Raw genomic sequence first — 21,921 nt, 5'->3', positions numbered from 1 at the left:
ACAGCAGGGTCTGCCAATTCTGTTATTTGCTCTTTACTTCTTTTTCCAGCTCGTTAATGAAGAGGTGACAACAGATGGGTCTGGGAGTGATCTCTGCTGAGCCCACCAGGCACATCTCCCCTTCCTGACATGCTGCTGTTTGTCACCTTGCCTGCTTTATGGTTGCTTTCTCTCTTCCTCAGGCACACACCTTTTCTCATGTCCAAGTTGATTTGAGCAGAGCATCAGAGTGATCTTTCCTGGGATGCTGGCTCAAATGTGTTTGTAAAGCTGAAATACAGTTTTCTGCTTCACTTGGATGGAGGAATGGAGCACGTTGGACTAGGTAAGGTCTGAAAAATCATTGTTCTGGTTATTTCAGGCCACGTTTGTTGTTGAGGATGGCTCAGCCTTGGGAACCCTCGCTGGATGTGTCCCCCATCCTGGTGGTCTCTGCTCTCAGAAGGGGCATTGGCTGCAGCTCTTGGCCACAAGAGCTTGCTACTCAGTGTCTCTCGTGCAGGGAGAGGCAGGCAAAGAACCTCTGTGTCCTACACAAGCTACAAGCATGGAGGAACTGAAGGTCTTGGAGCAAACAAAGCTAAGAGGAAATGTTCTATCACAGTTGAGAACTTCACCCCTGGAGGGCCTGGTCTGTGACCCCCTCCTTGCCTTGGGATGTGGCTGCTACCAGCAAGGTGAGAACATGGCAATAAATTTCATGTGACAGGTCTCAAATAGAAATGTGGCTTGGCTTTCCACTCCTCCCTTGGCTGGGACAAAGCTTGGGCACGGGCAGGAAGCCTTTGTCTGTCCCTTCTTGGAGCCAGCAGGATGTCCCAGAGTGGCTGTGCTCTGGAACAGCCTCTGCTTGCACTCTGGCAGAGCCAGGATTTACCTCATGGCATCTGATGATTTTCCCTCCCCCCTAATTGGTTCCGTTAATTTATTGTGGACAGGAGCTTGTTCTGCCAAGTGCTAATTGCAAAGGTTATTGTTTCTGCCCTTTTCAGAGCACAGCAGGAAACCCTTTAATTCCATCACATGAAAAACAAGACAAAAAATGCCAGAAGTTTCTATGCTGGATGTGTGTCCATCATCCCATGTGGTGTTTGTGCCACAGAGCATCAGCTGCCATTTCCTTCCCTTTGCAGGGGAAACTCTCCTGTCCATGGCATGGGGGCTTGGCTCCTCCTCACCATGATGAAATATGCCCTGGATCCCAGATGTACTTCATCCTCTGACCTGTTTGGGCCTGGATTGGGAGGTAGGATGTGTGCATTCCAAAGGCTGGAAGCTGGTGAAATGATGCCATTCCCTGTGTGGGAATTCTTCCTGTCCTTGAGCACGTCTAGATGGCACGAGGTGGTGGCACCTTGTCCCCCGCCATGGTTTCTGGTGGTGTCTGATGCTGCCTTCTCCACCCCGTGGGTGAATCACTGTTGTTCCCAGGTTATCTGAGCTGGCTATAGCCCCTCCTTCCCCTGGTGAAGGGAGCCAAGCACCCTGGAATCTGGAAGGGTTTTCCTGGCTACACAAGCTGGGCACCTCGGGTGAAGTGGGATGTCTGAAAGCCAAGCTATTTTCTAGCATGGGAAAGGAGGAACAGTTACTGCTCCTAACTACAGTTATTTATCTGCTGCCAGGGCTTCAGCATCTGCCTGGATTAATCTGGATTTTGTGGTGGGCAGCAGCCATTCAGCCCAAGTGCCTGGCATTACAGTCCTGGTGGATTTTGGAGGTGAAAAGCCCAGAGTCTCTCACGGGGGTTTCTGCCAAGCTGTAAAGCTCATCCTGGTTCTCCATGCTGCTGGAAAACCTGGTGGAGCTCTTCCTCCTTGGTGAGGCCATAGGTGTTCCTGCCATGCCCTGTGAGCATCCTTTCCCTGTGCTTTCCACAGCCTCTGTCCCCTGGGGCTCTGTATTTGCTCTCCCAGGCTTTGTTCCCACCACAGGGTTTACTCTGGCTCGTTTCCTCTTTATCTCATATCATGGCTGCTGTTTGTTTTTGTTCAGCAGCTCAGAAGCTTTTGGAAGTGAGTGTTTATAAACAGAGGGATGTTTGGGACTACATTTGGATCCAGCAGCAGGCTCCAGGGGCATTTTGTACAGATTATGGGGATGACTTTGTGCTGTTTCTTCCCTGCCCTCTGGCCCAGTATCCTTCTCATGCAGTCTTTTCCACAAAGCTCAGGTTTTGCCCTCCTCTTATTCTCTCTCTGGTCTCACTCCCAGCAGGTACCCAAGGTGAACTATCCCTCACTGGGCAGATATGCACACACTAACAGATTAATGACACATATTTCATTCTGTTCCAGCCTAGTCTAATGAAACATGATAAATGTTTTATTCCAAGTTTTACCAGCATTCTGTTTCCCCTATCCAGAAAGTCTGGCTGGCACCTGTGGGCAGCACTCGCATTTGAAAGAAGCACCGTTAAAATCTAGATTTCAGGGAAGGAGTGCATATATCAAATTTAAAGGAGCTTTTGAGCTTAAGATATAAAGGCAAATTACATTTTATAGTGTGACTTTAATAGCTGAGGAGCTGTGCAGGCAGTGAGGTGGCTGGTGGCAGCTCAGGCAGTATGTAGGACACCGTGCCAGCCATATGTGTCGCCATATCTCACACGCAGCCTTACAAGTCATTGCTTTTTATTGAAGGCAGGAACTTGCCAGGATGTCAAGGCTGTCTTCTGCACTTTTGAAGAAGTGCCATGCTGTCTGTAATCCCTAAAGGCTGGTGACAGGAGGGCAGCAGGCACAGCCCCACCAGGTATCTCCTGTTCTCTGGGCCCTGTGTGGGGGAACTGAGGCTGGGCTCCACTTCAGCACCTGCCCATTTCTCTCCATAATGAAGAGTCCCTTTTTATTCCTGTGTACCAGGCTTCTTTCCTTCTGCCTTCATCCTCATGCTTTCCATCTGTCCTTCTGCCTAGCCATCCTTCCTCACAAATTCACAAATCTTTCCTTCCCAAATTTTGGCTGAGCCTCCCTCTCTTTGTGTTGGGTGCTTTGTGAAGGCTTGTGCTAATACCTGGCCAGGATGAAAGCCTGACCTCTTGCAGGGCCAAATGAGGCAGCATTTTTTTTTTTACATTGTTGGCCAGAGGACGGACTCCTTGGATGTGTATTTCTCAGATATCCCAGGGCTTTTCCTGGGGCTCAGTGTGTGTGCTCTGAAAGCTGCTTTTAGGAGAAAAGACAGCTCCATGTGGTGCATTAAATGGGTGTTGTTTCACATGCCTCAAACTGAGGAAGATTTCTGGTAGTGAAAAAGTCCAATCACAAAGGAATCTTTCTTGGTTATTCAATTTGTGCAATATCTTATTAGAGGGGAAAACCAACTGTTATCTGCCCAGGAAAGGTTAATATAATAATAAGCAGATACTGACTTCTATTGAGATGAACATGATGATTTATTGACCCGAGAGGCAAATATGCAGTGAAGCAAAGCCAGGGTCAATATTCACCAGGAGGAGAATAAATTCTTGCATTTTCTATGATGGTGAGACCACACACATTGGTGTCACCAAAACACATTGGTGTTGGTAGTTGCTTTTTCAGTGAGACAAGTAAATATGGTAGGCTTCCAACAGGTACTTCACCTTGTTTCTTTAGAGAAAATGTCAATTTAGAAACGCTCCCTTCGGATGTTTTTGTCCTTGAAAACACTTCATGAAGTATTTAAAAGTATTTTCGTAAAAACCAACCAAACAATAAAAGCAACTCCCAAGGGTCACAGTAGTTTTGGATTGCCAGATGTATTTCTTGAATAAATGATATCATTTTATTTCATTTTATTTTGCTTTATTAGAGAAAAGCTCAGCTTTCAGCTTCTAAGCCTGGCAGCTCCCAGCCTGATCAGCGATGTTTCTGCACACGTTTTCATTTTGATTGCAAGCCCGTTTGTCATTTCTGAAATGCCTCAGCTCAGAAATGTCAAGCATCTCTTGTAGTCAGCATGGAGAAAGGCAGCTCAGAATGCTGGCACCTGCTGCAGGTAGCAGCATCCTGCTGCCATGGGCCACACAGCCATGCGTGTGGGGGAATTTTTGGGAGCAGGGAGGTGCAGCACGTAGAGATAACTGGTGCTTGGTTGGGCTGTGGTGGGTATCACCCTCCACAAGAAGTGTTTGATGGAGTTTTCTCCTCTTCCAGAGCTGGTGGTACTCAAAACCTGATCCTGGGAGCTGGCCCCTGTCAGCTGCTCCTGCTGGGTGAGAAACACAAATCCCTGTGTTGTAGCATGCCAAGGGGATGGGCATGGCAGGAATTGTAAACACACCCGGTGGGAAGAGGGAGAGGAATCGCACTTTTCCAACTTGAACAAAGTGACATGAACGGGGATATTATTTTAGAAAGTTTATCTCTTTTGTATCTATGGTGACAAGATCTTTATCGGGGTAAGACAGACTCCCGGGCTGTCTGCTCCTTGTTATCTCAGGGTAGGATGACAGTCTAAGTGTCACGTCTAGAAATGTTATCTCTCCTTTATTATTTCACTTGTGAGGGGCTAACTGGAGTGTTATCAGGGTGTTTACAATCAAAACACGTGCAGCTCAAGTGATAAAAGGGAGAACAGACATCTGATCTCCAAGGATATGAAGACAATGCAGCCTTGAGCAGGAGGAGATGGATCTTATTATTGAAAATGGTTTGGCAGGCTGGGAATGGACAAACAAATTCAGATCATAAGCTTGAGAGATGGGCTGGGGGAGAGGCTTGCACTCAAACTCCTGCAGAAAATGGAAAAGTGATTGTATCAACAGCAGTCTTGGCTAAAAGAGAAATATTTTCCCATAAAACTTTTATGACTTTTTTTTCTCTTTCTGTACTCTTCTCACTTGGAATGTGATATGGAAAGCTGTCAGGACCAGCAAGTGGAGCAGAGCTGCTCTAAGCCAGTGAGGATCTGAGGAAGCTTAGCCAGGCTTGGAGGGAGGAGAGCAGGGAACTGCCAAGGCCACTGCTCAGGGAGCTCATTTCGATTAATTCCTTATCTTGCCTGGGTCACTGCTGAGTTAATTTAGAGAGGGCACAGACACAGGGTTAGTGGTGACCATAAACCTTATCTGTGATCTCTTTAGGGACAGGGAAGCTAAATCCCTAAAGGGCTTAGGGATCTGACCCTGGGATGCTTCTGCTGCTGGTAATTGAGAGGAGTTCAAAGCCATCCCAGACATCAGATCCTCATTAACCTACAGCAGGGGCAGACCAGGTGCCAAATGGTGTCAGGTTGTTTATCTAACATGAATAATCCTTCGTAATTAAAAATGGGGTTGTGCAATGCTCCATCCAAATCCAGGCCTGACTCCTGGATGTTGTTGTGCTCTTGGCTAGAATGGGCTGCCTGGTTTCTCTGGTGTTGTGGAGGATGTGGCAGGGACATTGCATGCCTTCCTTCCTCTCCATGCCCATGGTCTCCAAGCTAAGCTTTGTGGCTCCTATCCCACAAAAAAGATGATTTTCCATCATTTTTCCTCCCTTGTTTGTCTGTCCTGTGAGGTGATGGCACATAGAGAATGAGCAGAGGGTCAGTGGTGGCCTCAGAGTCAGGAGGAGACCCAAGCTGGAGCACAAATTCCAGCACCAAGGTTCCCTCTCTTCTTCAGGAAGGAGTTGGGGACAGTACAGGGGATCTGGATGTAGATGTGGGCTGGTGGAGGATGAATAGTGGGCTCCTAATGACATCTGAGCATCTCTGTTGGCCTGGCTAAAAATGGGAATTAAATTCCTGCTAAATAATTACCAGAAAATTCCTGGTAAAGGGAATGAATGAACATGAACTTATGGGCAGTGTTATTGTGCCTGGGCCTGTCTGCTTAGCTCCATGTTCCTCTTGCTGTGAGGACCTCCTAAATCAACCTGTTTTCAACCTGAGTGCCTCTCACCTCCTTTTAAGGACTAACACCACAGGGAGCCCTTCCTCACCTGGGGGGAGAGCAAGGCTGCATCTCCTCTGCCTTGTTTATGAGAAATAATCTCTGGTGGTGGCTTTCTTGTGTGAAAGCCCAGCTTTGGAGGGCCCCTGGGGCCACTTTGTAGAGTGACAGTGACCCACTGCTCCCCCCTGCCCTTCATCTCTCACACCTTTAATTGCACTTGTGTTTCTGGGGCGGATGGAATTCATTATCCAGCAAACAATGTCCTTTGCAATATCAGCCTTAATTAACTGCTCCCCTCTGTATTTTTTTCTGCTCTTATCCTCTCCAAATCTCCGTGCTGAGCCAGGCTGACGGCCCCCCACATGCATCAGTGCCAGCCAGTGAGCCATGACCAGATAAGAAGAAATGGAATTCCTTATCTCTTTTTTACAAATACATACACATGCACACACAAACACACAAACCTGGAAAAGGTCAAGGTTACTGGGAAGGGAGAAGGCCCTTCAAGACAACAAAACCCCTTCTCTTTTAAAATCTCCATAGCAACTGGATGGAGCATCATGGGATGTCGAGATGAGAGAGGACTATTCTTCCCCTACAACACTCTTTCCACTTCATTAGACTCTTTATCAAGTATCTCTGCACTGGGCTGAGTGAATTTTTTGTGTTGGGGAGTAGTGCAGAGGACTCAAAAGCATCCTGACCTTTTCAGTGGGACTTTGGGAGTTCCTTGTGGGAGTTGCATCCTCTTCTCCTGCCTTCCTCCCCCACAGCCCCCTTGTCTCTGGTTCACATGACCTTCTCATCAAAAACCCTGTGCCTGGTGAGGTATGAAGGGCTTCTTTAGAGGGAGAAAGGAGCAGGGAAAAAGAAGAGAGGAGTATGAGAATGTCCTTTGCTGGCTCTGGAGGTGTCAAGACCCTGGCTGTCAGAGCTGTGCATCTGCAGGGAAGATTAATGAGTCTGCTTAGAGGAAATCCAAATAAAATAGAGCAGAATAAATACCAAGTGACTGTGTGGGTGATGAGGGGAAGGGTGAGGAGGGAGCAAGGGAGTGTGACAGGGCAGAAGTAGATATTCCTCAGTCTGGTAAGTGTTTGAATTCCCCATGGAGGAGTGAGTTAGCACAGGAAAGGGCTTTGGATTTAATCCTGTTGTCCTCAAGTGCCAGGGCTGTGCATGGGTCTGTGAGAGCCTTTAAAGCACTGGTTGTACTGAGGCACAAACACTGGGTATTTTTATCTCCTTTTTCCTAGGAAAGCATTCACCATGGAGAAGAATTTTGTGTTCAGCTTCTCAACCCTTGGCCTGCGTTGTCTCAAGGTGCTTTGAACTGCTCTGCAGCGGGAGCTCTGGTTGTTCTTAGGAAACATCAGAGCCTGGTTTGTGTTGGGCAGAGGCTTGGAGTGTGGGGAGGAAGGGATTTAAACCTTCCTATGGATCCAAAGCAGGGTGGGCAGCAGGAAAGGGGTTGGGATTGTGCCCCTCTGCCTGCTCAGGTGAGACCCCACCTGCAGAGCTGCCCCAGCCCTGGGGCCCAGCACAGGAAGGAGCTGGAGCTGCTGGAGAGAGCCCAGAGGAGGCACCAGGGTGAGCAGAGGGATGGAGCAGCTCTGCTGGGAGGAAAGGCTGGCACAGCTGGGACTGTTCACCTGGAGAAGCTGTGGGGTGACCTAATGCTGGCTTTCCAGGGCCTGAAGGAGCAAGAAAGATGGAGACAATTTCCTAGGGCCTGGAGTGACAGGACAAGGGGGAATGGCTCCAAACTGACAGAGAGTAGGGTCAGATTAAATACAAGAAAGAAATTCTCCCCTGTGAGAGTGCTGAGGCCCTGGCACAGGGTGCCCAGAGAAGCTGTGGCTGCCCCTGGACCCCTGGGAGTGCTCCAGGCCAGGTTGGATGGGGCTTGGAGCAACCTGGGATAGTGGAAGGTGTCTCTGCCCATGGCAGGTGGATGCAATTGGTTGGTCTGTCAGGTGCCTTCCAAACCAGGCTATCCTGTGATTCCATTATTCAATGGTGGCATCCCACAGGAGAAACTGGACCTTGGAGCTGACCTTCCTGGGGGAACTGTGACTTTACTTTGAAATTGTTGTTGCTTTTTCTTTTAATCCTCAGATTTTCACTTCTTCCAGGGAGCCACGTGTGACAGTCTGCAGGTGAATTTGAGCAGACCTCACACGATGAGCACCCAGCTGAGCATCTCTCCCCACCAGCTCAGGGTCTGCAACTCTGAATGTTTGAATCTACATGAATCAGACAAGGAGAGGGGCTTGTTACCATGGCCAGAATTGATTCAAAAAGTGTTTGTAAAGAGCATTGAGGCTGGACATGCTTGGACTGTGTGCTCCTGAGCTGTAAGATTTACATGGGTGTTTTAGGAGAAAAAAACCATAAAAAAAAAGAAAAGAGCTCTGCACTTTCAGTAAAAGTCAGGCTATGAATATCCCAGTCCCATTGCTTCAATCCTCATGGGAGTAATTTTCAAGAGGGAAATCCCATTAAGTCATAAAGAGCTCTTAAGTAGTTCCCTCTGATGAATTTGTGGCACTCTGCAAGTCCCATAATTCCCAATATCCAGATGAGGAAACTGAGGTTAAGTGACTTAGCCAAGGTCATGTAGCAAATCAATAACCACTCCAGCCCCTCTGCTGTTCACTCCATGTGTCTCTGCTGTCAGCAAAGGGATCAATCCTCTCCACCCCAGCCCCAGGGATGGACACCCAGGCTGTGAAATGTTGGATTATCTGGGAAAAAGAGGCCCATCTTCATTGAGAGCTGGGCTGGGGAGCAGCCCTGGGACTCCCACAGGTCCCTGAATGGAGACATCCTCCCATTCCTGCTGCAATTCCCACTGCTGGCACAAACTTCCCATCATGAACTCTGGGGTTTGGGACAGGAGCATCTTTGGTGTGGGGACAGAAAATTGCCTCATGCAAGAGCTGCTGGCTGTGATGAGGGTGAGAGTCTCTGTCAGCCTCTGTGTGTTCTTCTTCTTTCCCACTGCTCAGCTCTCCCCTTCCATGTTTCAACTTCCTCTGCTCATTTCTTGAGCTCGTGGTGGGGGATGTACCAAGAGTTTGGGGGTATTTCAGGAGTGGGGATGTGTGTATTCACTCTAAGCTTGCTTCCTGTGCATGGCTGGTCCCAAGAAAAAGGGTTTTTTTTCCCTAGGATCAGGCAGACCCTAATTCTGGGACTCTTGGGTTACTTATTCCAGTTCACCTGTTTGTTGTCTTCATCAAGGAATCCCAGAGTGGTTTGGGTTGGGAGGGACTGTAAAGCCCATCCAGTTGCATCTCCAGGGACGCCTTCCACTGTCCCAGATTGCTCCAAGCCCTGGCCTTGGGCACTTCCAGGGATCCAGGGGCAGCCACAGCTGCCCTGGGCAGCTTTTGCCAGGGCCTCAGCATCCTCACAGGGAAGGATTTCTCCTGTCTATCCAATCTAAATCTGTTGTCTCTTCACTTTAAGGCCATTACCCCTTTATCCCTTGTTCCCAGCCCTCAGGAGTCACACAGGAATGGGAGATGCTGGATGAAGGCATCTTCCACTTCCCAAGCAGGTGTTTCTCCCCTGACACTGCCTTGCTTCCCTGTTCTTCTCCTCCAGCTTTCCTACAGCTAATTCAGAGCTATTTGAATTCCTGGTCCTGCTCTTGCTGCTGCTTGGCTGTCAGGCTCTGCTCCCCTCCCAGGTAAAAGGGTCAAAAGCACAACTGGAATTTTGGGGTTCACCCACTGACACCTGGCATCCCTGTGCTGCCTGGAGTGCATCCCACATCCCTGCTGGATGCTTCCCCCAGAGGCTGGGCCTGACAGGTTCATGAGAAGTTGTTCTCCATGCTAGACTCCTTCCTGCTTTGCTGTAAGGTCCCTGAATGGTGACATGTGCTCTATTTATGTCTCCTCCTTCCTCCTGATCAGCACTTCTCCAGGTGTTTGGCACTTGCCAGAGCTCTGGCATCCCTAATCCTGCTCAGCTTAACCTGCAGGAAAGGTGCTTTTGGGAATATTGCAGGTGGGATGGTCAGGAGGAAGGTCAGCACCCCCCTGCACCATCTCTCATGGATTTACAGCTCCTCCAGGAATGCCCTGACCTAATGCAGAGCCTGCTCTGTGTCACAGCCCTGGTGCAGAGCTGGCACTGCCTTTCCCAGCATGGCTGGCACTGGGATGATGAATGGGAGCTCCTGCAGGGGAGAGCTTGGTCCTGCAGCTCCTGGAGGCTCTCCAAGCCTGGCTTTGCAGTTGGCCAAGTGTTTCACTTGTTTTGATGCTTTTCATGTCTTTGGGCAGCTTGCTGTGTTTATTTTGGGGGGAAGGTCAGCAGTCCCAGCTGATGCTGGGAGAATGCTCTGGGGGAGAAGCATCCCTGGAGCCAGCCCTCCTTTCAGCAGCACATGGCAAAGCTCTGAGCCTTCCCTTTCAGTGGGAGGCACAGGAGATATTTTGGACTGCAAGCTGTGGCTTTAAAAAAACCCACCCAGTAGTGATTTGAGGTTTTCTTCTTGAAGCCTTCCTGACTTTGAACATAAATTGCATCTGTTTTGGTAAGCAGGCTACCAGCAAGCCAGACCTGTTCCTGGGATTACTGTGACCACAGGTATAGCTGTTTGTTTTACATGTGGGATGACTTAGGCCTCTTTTCCCTGCCCTTGTGTGCTTGGATTTTACCTTCCTGCACGTCGTGGCATTTTGGAAAAAGCTGCTTGTTTTACAGAGCAGCTGTGTTGTCTTAATGCAGCTGCAACGTGTGTTTGTCTCGGGGCACAGCAGGACTAGGCAGAGGTTTTATTAGATCATTCCAAGTCCCAATAATCCCTGAGTCTCTCAGATCTGTGGCTGTCAGCTGTGCTGCTCTTGCTCCGTGGGACGGGGCTGGAAGCTGAAGATGGGAAATCTCTTGTGTGTGATCCTTTATCTGCTTCATCTCACAGCTACTTCTGCCCTCCTGGCTGTTTGTGGCAGCCAGAGAGCACCTGATTCTTGTATCCCAGACCTTAAACCACAGCCTGGCAGCCTCCAAGGGATCCTCCCTGCTTGGGGTGCTGTTTGTGGGACTGCTGGTGGCTCTGGATCCCAAGGGGCGTTCCCATCCCATCACCACCGGCTGCCAGCATCGGGATCACGGTAAGGCTGCTGCTCCCTGCCCCCAGAGTGTGTTCTGTGTGTGTCCTGCTGCCAGAGCTGGGCTTTGCTGCCTGCTTTTCCTCTTCCCAGTTAGAGTCTCCTGGGTGCCCTGTGTTTGGATGTGCGCTCTCTGACTGGGGTGAATTCCCTCGGTGCTGGCAAATGTTTTATTTCATTGCTGCACTCTCCTGCCTTGCACCTCATCCTGTGATGGGCACATTGCTGGATCAGAGATATCTTGTTGCTCTCAGAATGGTTTCCTTTTCCTGCAGTGCATTCCCAGTGTGTATTGCTACTGTCACATTTTGCTGTACTGCTCTCCTCTCACCCAGTGCTGGCTGCAGTGTGCTTGAGAGACATCCCACTCCTTAAACACCATTTGAGGTTTTCTCTGGCAGAGATAATGTGGGGATCATGCAGGTCACTCCCTCGTTTAATTCCCGGTGTTTATCAGCTGTAAATTCACCTCCTGCAGCTTTTGCTCCACGGCTCCATGAATGAACTTTTATTTTAGGCTTGCGTAGCATCTCCTGTGCTGACTGTACCCCTTGTATTCCAGTCTGTGCTTTTCCTTGGCATACAGCTTAGAACTCCCATTGTCCTCATGCTGTTGTGACTGGTGGAGTCCTTTTAATTTGTCTGTATTTTGCTGCATCTTTGTTTCCTTCCTCTCAGAGCATCAGGGAGGTCTTTGTTGTCCAGCACGATCACGGCTGCTATGTGTCACCATGCCTCTGCTTGCTTGTTTGGGAGTTGCTGGTTTCCTAAAACTCAGCCTGGAAAGGGATGCAAATCACATCCTTGGGCTGCTCTGATCCATGTTCTCACTAAATGTGCATTGCTGTGTTGTCCCAGCAGCTTCTTGTCCCTTTGTTTGGCTGCTTTTAACAATTCTTATAGAGTTTAGGGGAATACACAGGGGTTTTTTCCTTCCTCAGTTCTTTCATACAATTCTCTATTCAGGGAATTTCCTGCTGCTTTTTACTTAATTGTGGTTTTTTTTTCTGTTGTTCCCAAAGGCCACCCAGGGAGTTGGACATCACGGAGCTGGACACACACCAGGGTAGGTAATGGATGTGACCCCCAAAATTGGAAAAGCCACCATGGAAAATATGACTCAACCTAAAGGCTCTGGGCTAGAGGAGGGAGACTTCCCCAATCAGGGGCAAACCAGGCAAGCTGTATTTTCTGATTCACCCCACAGAGCTGCTCCTGGCCTGGTTTGGAGCAGTGTCCTGCGTTTTGTTTCTCCCTCTGTGCCAGCTCATGTCTTTGCTCTCACATAGGATCTTGAGTGCTTTCCCTGAGCCAGCTTTGCTCAGCTTAGACTTCAGCAGATCCTGCATCTTGGTGGCATTTCCTGGGGCTTTGGCATCTTTTGTGCCTGGAGCAGGCAAAGCAAAGGGTCCTTCTGTGCAACTTTGCTCCCCGTGGTGCCTCATTGTGCTGTTCGGCAGTGGGAAGGAGCATTTTGCCTCAAGTCTGCAGGGACACAGAGGGACACCTTTAGTATTTGATGTTCCTGTGGGTCAGAAATGTCTTTGTGGAGGGTGTCAGGGGGTTTTCCTCAGCTTGCTGCTGCTGTGCTGCTCTTGGAACAGGCGCAGGCTTTCTCCAGCAGTGTTTCAGCTCTTTGTTCTCTCCCTTATCCAGCCCCTCGGGTAATTGCCCAGTTTCCCCACAGTGAGCTAAAGAGCCTCCTATTGCTGAGCACAGCCCCTTTCATTGCTGCTGCTCAGGGCCAGGCTTTGGGATTCAGCCCCAGCCGTGCCTCCCCCTGTTCCTTTGGGTTTCTTCCTTGCCACGTTCACACCTTTCCACTTTCATGTACCTGCAGGAGCCGACTCGCTTCTGACACCGAGCTCAGTCTCCAAACATAAAAGAAGAGAAAGTCAGGACAGAAAAGCATTGGAGCTTTCTTCTTCCTCCACACCTGCTGTTCCTGGTCGTCAGGCACTTCCAAAGAGGAGAGTTCTCCAAGTTCCCAGTCATTACCCTTTACATAAGCATAATATAGTGCTGCACTTCCTACAGGGAAGCTATCTATTGTAGCAATCTGTAAAACAAAAGCTGGATTGCTCCTTCTCCCATTGCTCCCAGAATCAAAAAGCTGCCTGCTGTTCCTCAAATGGGAAGGCTGAAAGCCTTCATCAGAGGGTAGTTCATTTTTACACGACATTTTTACACTCAAGCAAAACTGAAAGCAAGGCATAATTTGAAACAGCCATGCTCGCCGTTAGAGCAGAACCACACAAATAAAATGCCTGGGATGATGGAGTTGAATATGTTGCAGTCAGAAAAATGACAGCTTGCAGGGAACGAGGAAAACTAGATGGATGAATGGGAATTAGTGAGGAGCAGACTTCCAAGGCAGACAAATCAAATTGAGAGCGTGGATCATTAGATTCAAAGGAAGCAGGTAAGGAGTGCACTAAATTGTACCTTAAACAACAAACCGTGGGCCCCAGCCTCCAGGGAGAGGGGATGGAACAGGGCTGGGGATATGGGAGTGGCTCCCAGGTGTGTCCTGGCCACTGGCATTGTGACCTCACCCAGGTCACTGTGTCCTTCACATCAGCTCCTGTGCTGTGGGGCATGGCAGGCACTGGACATAGAGGATGCTTTGAAGATCTGCAGATGTGCCCAGCTCCAGAGGAGACAGCTGAAGCCTTTCTGGATGGCCTGTCCTGTCACCTGTCACCTTTCAGGGCTGTCACTGATATCCATTGTATGGAGCTGGCTCTTTGCCTGTTTTTTTTTTTTTTTTCCCCAGAAAAAAAAAGGTGAAGAGATATACAAAGGGAGAAATTACTGTGTTGTTGAATTTTTCAAAATTAACTGTGCACAATTATACCCAAGGAAGTGGGCTGGAAGAAAGACACTTCACATACAGCAGCTCTTTGCAGATGTGAGAAAATGTGGCATGGTTTGGACCTGCCAGGAAACAGCTGAGCTGGGGGAATTTGTGTATTTTAAAAATAAAGCTCATGCTTTTCTTGGACAAACTTTCAGGTCACTGTAACACAGAACCGAAGGTCACAATTTCTAAGAAGATTATGAAATGCCCCAGATGCTCAGTGTGACAGTCTAGACAAGGCAGCCAAGGGAGAAATGCTGAAGGAAGTTCCTGGGATTGGTACAGGAAAGGAGAGCCCGCAGGATGGAAAACTCCACACAGAGCTTCCCTTGGTGCTCCTGCCTGGACACTCTGCAGAGACTGGTCCCAGCTGAGTCCTGCTCAAGGATAAAACTCATGGTCACAGGGGAACTACTCCCATTGGAATCCCATCTGGCTGATTCCTCCATTTCAGCTGAGGTGGAAGTGTCACTGGATCTCACAGAGATGTGTGAATGGAATGATAAGGAAAGCTCTCCAGCAGGAGCTGAAAAGCACCACCCTTGCTGGGAGTATAAGCCAACAGATGCTTTACAAAAGCAAAAGTGATCTGATCATTCCCACAAGAACCATAGAATCATAAAACTGTGGAATGGTTTGGGTTGGAAGGAACCTTAAAGCCCATCCAGTCCCACCCCTGCCATGGGCAGGAACACCTTCCACTGTCCCAGGCTGCTCCAAATCCTGTCCCAGCTGGCCTTGGGCACTTTCAGAGATGGGGCAGCCACAGCTTCTCTGGGCACCCTGTGCCAGGGCCATTTTATAAACCTGATATTAGTGCTGTGTAATTGAGGGAAAGGCATCCTCTGCTGTTCCAGGTTATCCATTGTTATCCCAGGTTTAGCTGCTTGAAGCTCTTACTGAGCTGCCCTGATCTGAACATGGCAGTTGTGAGGATTCTTCTCCCCTTCGTGTCCTAATTAATAGTCTATTTTATCAAAGGCTTTATTGTTGAAGATGTTCAGCATGTCCAGAGCTTTCCCATCCCCTTGGCAGCCTCCCACATTTCGCCCTGCCATCAATCCCATCCTAATTCGCTTGCCATGCAAGGTGCTCCCCTGCTGGTTTAGTTGGCCAGCCTGGGATGTGGTTCCTTCCAGCAGCTCTTAAGAAAACCCTTGCACATCTTTTCCTTCATTTTATCCTCTTTTTCCTTTTAGCTCTGGTTGTTTGCAGCAGGCTCTGGCAGCTGTAAATGTTAGTTAAAGCCTTATTGATGCCCGGTGCTTTCCAGCCGCCTGGTGCAGCAGTTTATTTGGGTCTCTGGTGATGTTTAGAGATGCATTTCCTCTCATCTCTCCCAGCTATATTTTACTGTTTGCTCATTTGCTTGATGACAGTTTGCTGCTGGGTTTTGGAAGAGCTTTGCAGTGCATTATCTTGTGAGTTAATCCTGACCTGTTTCCTTGGCTCCTGCAGCTGCCCTGGCACGTTCTGAGCCGGACGCTGCCGCTGTCAGGAATTTTCTGCCAGGTCTTTGCTGTCAATATTTTTGGCCATTGCTCTGTGTCAGTCATGTCTGGATTAAGCTCCCCTGTGATATCCTGAGGGCGAGATGAGCTGTGTCACTGCACAGGGGATCAGCCTTTGTGCTGTTGGGGAGGTTCCTGAGGGTTGGAGAAGCTCCAACCCACGGGGTCTGTCTGGGATGGTTCTTGCTACGAATCTACGTTCTATGATTCTTGAGCTGTCCTAGGAGACTGCTTCACCTTTTTCAGGATGATTTAAGAGGATGTGCTGTTCAGGATTCCCACTCGAGTGTTATTTATTAGTTTTGTAGTGTCTTCCAGGCTGCTTTCTTCAGGCTAGTGTTGATTCCTTGGGGACAAAGGAAACAAAGGCAGGAGAACGCTCGCAGGAGGGATAAAACAGGAGTCTGACTGATATCTTCTCTCTCTTTCTCCATGGTGTTTTTTCACAGATCAAAAATCAATTAAGGGCGAATTTCACTGGGAACTCTTTAAACAATGTGATATTTCATTAGAGATTATTGCAGGCTCTTTAACATTTGCAGTCCAGGTGTGAATTACAAAATTAGCCAGATTCCTTTAATGATTTCCTCCGAGGTAACATTCCTCCAAGCACCCTGTGCCTGGAGCAAGCTGTGCAGCTGCTGCTGGAGAAGGGGTGTTTATTGCCTCCCCCCACGTCCTGATGGAGACACAGGACTGGAGGAATGGTTTTGATTGAGACAGCAGCCTGGCTGGGCACAGGGCTGTGGCCTGGAAGATGAAAAATGAAGGAAGTAAGAGTGGAATGCTGTAAGAGAGGTAGAGAGGAGCTTGGAGATGAGCAGATTTGGAGTTTTTTTTCTCCAATCCCTTCTTGAGCTGTTACCAGCACAAGCTTGTGCCTTTTTGAGACTTCCCTATGGCTTTCCAGGTCCTTCCCTTGCTCCTGGATCTGTCCCTGCTGCCATCTGAACCCCACAGCACAGAGACAGAAGCACTCTGGAGGTGCCAGTGAGCTTTCACTGCCATCTGGATTTCTTGGGACACAGCACTCCTTCAAACCCTTCCCCTCCTGAAGGCACAAAGAGCTGAGCAGTCTGAGTCCTCTGCTCCAGTGCAACTCCCTCTCCATCATTAATCCTGCCTGGAACTTGCCCTTTTCAGTGCCCATTCCCTCCCTCGTCCATCTTGCCTTATTCACAGCCCAGTTATTGATCCTTATTTGGGGCTCATCTGTCTTAGTGAGCTCGGGGAGCCACCCCTGGCAGGGAGAGGAGCACCTTTCATTGCTTTCAGGGTGCTGTGGTTGGGTGGGAGGGAAATGGGTGAGATTTGGGATGCACCACTGCAGGTTTGATCCCGTGGTTGCATTTCCTGAGTGCTGACTGCTCTCCCCACCTGAGCACCTGCTCTTCTTGGAGGTGCTGCTTTTCCCTGCAAAATTTTCCTTTCCTCTTCTCCTAAAACCATCTGAGCTGCTGCAACAGCCCCACTACAGCAGCTCAGCCTCTCCTCCCTCTCCCTTGAAGTCAGCAGGACCAGGATTGGTCCTCAGGGCTCCTGTAGAACCACGTACATCTGTGTTTGTCCCACTCTGCCTCCCTTTTCCCATTTCTTGTCCCCTCACCACAGTTCTGCCTGCATTCTTCTCTCTCTGCACAGCTCTGCCCTGCCCCAGGAGATGATGGAAGGTTCCTTTGCTCACTGCAGTGAGGAAAGGCAGCTGATAAAACCCCACCACCCTCTGCACTGACCATAATTGCTTTCCTGGAGAACAGGGGGGAGAGGCAAACAGTTCTGATACTTTCCTTGAATACTCTCTTGGGCCCTAATTATTTTCAGCTTAGGATATTTTCTGTGTCAGGGAAGACTCATCTGTCTAATAATCCTTGCTGGATTTCGCTTCCAAGTATTTACCCAGCCCTGCCTTGAGCCACATAAACTTTCCAACCCCCTTTCCTCATAGCCATCTTCCCTGATTTGCTGTGGATCCCCTGGATTGCTTCCTTCTCCTTGTTCTGGGGCTGGACCAGGTGGTTAAGGAGCAATTGTGCACCTGAAGGGAGGTTGTGGCAAGGTGAGGTCAGGCTCTGCTCCCAGGCAGTGACAGGAAAAGAGGAAATGGCCTTGAGCTGTGCCAGGTTGGACACCAGGAGGAATTTCTTCATGGAAAAGGTTGTTAAACATTGGGAGAGGCTGCCCAGGGAGGTTTGGAGATCCCATCCCTGGAGATGTCCAAGGAACCCCTGGATGTGGCACTCAGAGCTCTGGGCTGGTGACAAGGTGGGGATTGATCACAGCTTGGCCTCAATGGTCTTGGAGGACTTTTCCAACCTCAATGATCCAGGGATTCTGTGATCCTCCCACACTCCTCCAGTGACTCAAGATTTTTGAATCCCCTTCTCCTGCCTCTTTTCTAGGCTGCAGCATCCCAACCCATTGGGTTGCTCTTCATGGAAAAGCGTTTCCAGACCTTGTATAATTCCTGCTGTCCTTCCAGGAACCTTTCCTTCTGAATTCCTCCTGCTTTGCACTGCTGGAGCCATGCAGGGACACATCCACATAGCTCACCTGCAGAGTTTTGGGGTACTTTGTGTTGCTTGAAGGAGCTGCATGTTTTGGAGGAGCTGGCCCTTACTTGTGAAGGTTTTTATTACATGAACCTTTTCAGCAAAATGCCCTTTGTTATGAATCCTGAAAGAGAACTCTCTGCAGCTTCCAATTACAATCCTGGCTGCGTCTTACTTGAATGGTGTTTACTATTTAGGGTGCATTTGAAAATGCATTTTGGGAGGCATCTTTCAATTCATTTGTAGTGGCTAACATTATCCCTAATGCTGGAGGAAATTAAAAAATGCTTCCTGCTTAGAGGCAATGAGTTGAAATGAAAATGTGCTGTGTGCTGGTCCATGGCAACATCGCTGAAATGTCTGGATGTGGTGCCAGGTGCTGCTCTGAGAGTTCAGCTGTGCCCAGAATGACCTGGAGTATCTTTGGTGGCCTTTGATGGCAGAGCTGGGTGACCAAGCTGGGTCTGCTCTGGGGGAATCTGCTGAAGCTGCTCAGTGCATCCAGTGTTTACACAGATAATTTAGTTCAGATGGGCTGGTGGGGTCATGTGGGCACAGCTGTGTGCCCTGAGTGCAAGAGAGACACTGAGGGGCTGGAGCATGGCCAGGGCAGGGAACAGAGCTGGGGAAGGGAATGGAGCACCAGGAGAGGCTGAGGGAGCTGGAAAGGGGCTCAGCCTGGAGAAAAGGAGGTTCAGGGGGGATTTTGTGGCTCTGCACAACTCCTGACAGGAGGGGACAGCTGGGGGTGGTCAGGCTCTGCTCCCAGGGAACAGGGACAGGAGGAGAGGAAACTGCCTCAGGCTGTGCCAGGGGAGGTTCAGGTTGGACATCATAAGGAATTTTTCCATGGAAAGGGTGGGCAGGCCTTGGCAGGGGCTGCCCAGGAAGGTTTGGAGTCCCCATCCCTGGAGGTGTCCAAGGAATGTCTGGATGTTGCACTCAGTACTCAAGGCTGGGTGACAAAGTGGGGATTGGACACAGGTTGGACTCAATGGTCTTGGAGGGCTTTTCCAACCTTTATAATTCCATGATGTGCCATTTGTTCTCTTCACTGCTTGGAAGTCCAACAAAGTGCGAGGGGTAAAAGCTCAGGAGGGTTTGGTTTGGGGAGCTGTGGTTTCATGAAATCTCTGGTTAACCCTGTCAGGAGCACTGGCTTCAGATCAGCTGCTGGAATGCTGTTCCACCTCTGCTGAATTACCCAGATCTCATGGAACACTTTACATTGGCTGAGGGAGAGGAGTCAGCCCAACACAAAACCTGTCCTGATGTGGTCTGAGCAGGTTTGGGCCAGCAGTGAGAGCCTGAACTGGGCCAGTGTGTTATGTCCCCTATGAGGGGCACTGGGACAGGACTGACAATTCCATCCATGATGCCTGAGAGTGTTTCTGTGCCTGTGTTCGTATTTTCACCTTCCTGAAGGGAACGTGCACAAGTAGATAAAAACCTGCTCTAGTGGATTCCAGCATTAAGTCAAGAGACTATTGGATTTTTTCAAGGGCCCACACAACTCTCCTAAAAAGCAGGTTGTTATGTGTTAGTTTGGAGCCCTTTTGTTCAGCCTCAGGTGTTTTCATTCCTTCAAGGTATTTACTGAAAGGACAAGAAGAAAATGACTCAAGGTGGCATCATGCAAAAAATTCTGTGTTCAGCACAAGAGTGCTACATTTTGGCTTTTCCTCCAGCAGAAGTGGGATACCTTGCCCCTCTTTTGAGTCAAGTGTCAGATTAGAAGAGTAGAAAGAGGAAGAATAACCCCACTAAATCAAAATCACTCTGAAAGAAAACACTGCAGAGCACAATTGTCCTTCTCTGTGTGAGGGAGAGGTGGTAAAGAAGGTACCATGTGTGACATGCGTTGGTTGTGTTCTTTGATGCTCTCATGGCACCAGTCAGGATGAAGAGACACAGAAACATGAGCACAACATTAAATAATTCCTGTAATTGGATTCATTTCATTTACTGTATTCATTTCAGTTGTAGCTGTTTATGCAGCAACAGTATTTTTTTTCTTCTCCTTCGTTTTCCCTTTTCATTTCTTTCTTTGTTTTTGGGGGGGTTTTTTGCCTTTTTTTTTTTTTTTTTTTTCCTGTTTGTTTTTGGGGTTTTTTTCTGTTTTTTTGGGTTTTTTTTTAATTGCTTTGTTTTTTTATTTTCTTGGGATTTTTTGTTTTTGTTTTTTGGGTTTTTTTGGTTTTTTTTAGGTGCATATTTTTAAGGGGTCTAGTAAAGGATTTTAATGGATCTCTGGGAAATATTCCTAACTTGGTTTGTAATTCTGAATCCTGAAAGCTGCTTGGCTGGGAAACTCCATAAACCCTTACATTTATTTGAAATCTCTATCCTGGAGCCTTGCCTTGCTATGGATGATGCATTTAAGCTGAGGGGAAGCAGAACAAGAAGAGCTGACCTCGTGTTTTGCACAATGGGTTTTGCAGGCAGAGATTTAATAAGGGGAATTCAATATTTTTTATTCAAGGTACTGTTATCCATATCTGACTTTTCAAAACCTGCATCTCCCTGCAAATGTCTCACTGTACTTGTAGGCTTGTCCTGAGGTTTGATTTTTGCCTGGAAAGGGAAAGCAGAGTTAAGGTTGTTTATGATGTTTAACTCTGACTGCAGCATCTCATTTGTTGCCTTGCCTTGTTCAGGGGGTTTTCAGCACCACCTCATTACTGAATCTTCTGCTTTTCCACATGTACTGCTCTTCCAAGGGTCTCTTTTAGGCTGGTAAAGGCATTTCTGGTGCATTTATCTGGGCACTGATGGACTGGGAGAGCTGGGAGGGCTCAGCCTGGAGAGGAGAAGGCTCCAAGGAGAACTGAGAGACCATTCCAGTGCCCAGAGGGGCTCCAGGAGAGCTGGAGAGGGGCTGGGGACAACGGATGGAGTGGCAGGATAAGGGGGAATGGCTTCCAGAGTGTGGATTTAGATGGGATATGGGGAAGGAATTGTTCCCTGTGAGGGTGCTGAGGCCCTGGCACAGGGTGCCCAGAGCAGCTGTGGCTGCCCCATCCATGGATGTGTCCAAGGCCAGGCTGGACAGGGCTTGGAGCAACCTGGGATAGTGGAAGTGTCCCAGGGCACAGGCTGGAATGGGATGAGTGTAAGGTTCATCCCAGCCCAAGCCATTCTGGGATTCTATGTGTATGTGAACCAAAATCCTTCTCCTTTTCACCCCCAAGCACATTAAAGCTCTCACAAGTGCAGCCATTTGTGGCTGAAACAAGCTCAAATAGAGAGCTTGTGGATGTGATTAAATACATTTCATCACACACTGCACCATCCTAGTCCTGACCTCCAGAACTGGAGAGGGGAGAGCCTTACTCTGGTGCTGCCCACGATGGGAGAGCAATGGGATTCAGCCAGCACCAGCATCCAGCGTCTGGAATGGCCTGCTTAGTCCTCAGGGATGCCATTTGTTCCTCTGTGCTTCCCTCCATTGTTTGAAGGTGGATAATCTCCCTGGTACAGTGGGTATTTGTTGTTGGACTTAGCCAAAGCTCCAGCAAAGCTCGGGGTGAAGGCAGGAGCAGCTGCTGAGTTGTTCCTCTGATGGATTCACTCAGCCCCCCCTGCTTTGTGCCCACTCACCTCTTTATCTTCCTGCCTCTCCCTTACCTACCATTCCTTTGCTGTTTTTATTCCCTTTCCTTTCACCTTCCCTGGCACCTGCCACTCTGATTGAGGAGCCACAATGGGAAGTTCCCCTGCCCAAACACTGGGGACATGTGGTACTGGGTGGGAGAGAAGCAGCCAACAAAATGCAGGTTATTTTTTAATTCCAGGCTTTGATAGCCAGCCTGGATCACTGTCAGCTGGGACTTTGTTCTCCTGCTTCCCTTCCTTTAGGTGAAGGGGACAAGTGAGGCTCTGGAGAGTACTCCTGGCCTGTCTGGATGTTGTAGGGAGATCCTTGGAGCAGTCCTGTAAAAGCACATGGCTTGTGTGAATCCTGAGCCCCTCTCTTTACAGGGCCTGAGCAACACAGGCAGTGAGG

At 48.9% G+C, this 21,921-nt stretch overlaps 1 long non-coding RNA gene across 6 annotated transcripts; it reads left to right on the top strand.

The window, feature by feature from the left end:
* The first annotated feature begins 309 nt into the window (after positions 1–309).
* LOC106629513 (uncharacterized) lies at positions 310–19,987 on the top strand. Of its 6 annotated transcripts, XR_012581602.1 has the most exons (8): positions 310–677; positions 1,134–2,754; positions 4,140–4,198; positions 7,123–7,189; positions 9,479–9,563; positions 10,806–10,998; positions 12,018–12,061; positions 12,836–13,759. It is a non-coding gene; the product is annotated as an uncharacterized LOC106629513 (long non-coding RNA). The 6 variants fall into 6 exon arrangements; XR_012581601.1 differs by having other exon boundaries at positions 1,134–4,198; XR_003380987.2 differs by lacking the exons at positions 310–677; positions 1,134–2,754; positions 4,140–4,198; positions 7,123–7,189; positions 9,479–9,563 and adding exons at positions 9,587–10,471; positions 13,772–19,987 and having other exon boundaries at positions 12,836–13,417.
* The last annotated feature ends 1,934 nt before the right edge of the window (positions 19,988–21,921 follow it).

The sequence above is a fragment of the Zonotrichia albicollis genome, chromosome 9 (genome assembly GCF_047830755.1).
Source record: "Zonotrichia albicollis isolate bZonAlb1 chromosome 9, bZonAlb1.hap1, whole genome shotgun sequence".
Taxonomy (NCBI): Eukaryota; Metazoa; Chordata; class Aves; order Passeriformes; family Passerellidae; genus Zonotrichia; species Zonotrichia albicollis.
Note: the sequence above shows the minus strand (reverse complement) of the source record. Positions and strands in the feature narration are given on the sequence as shown.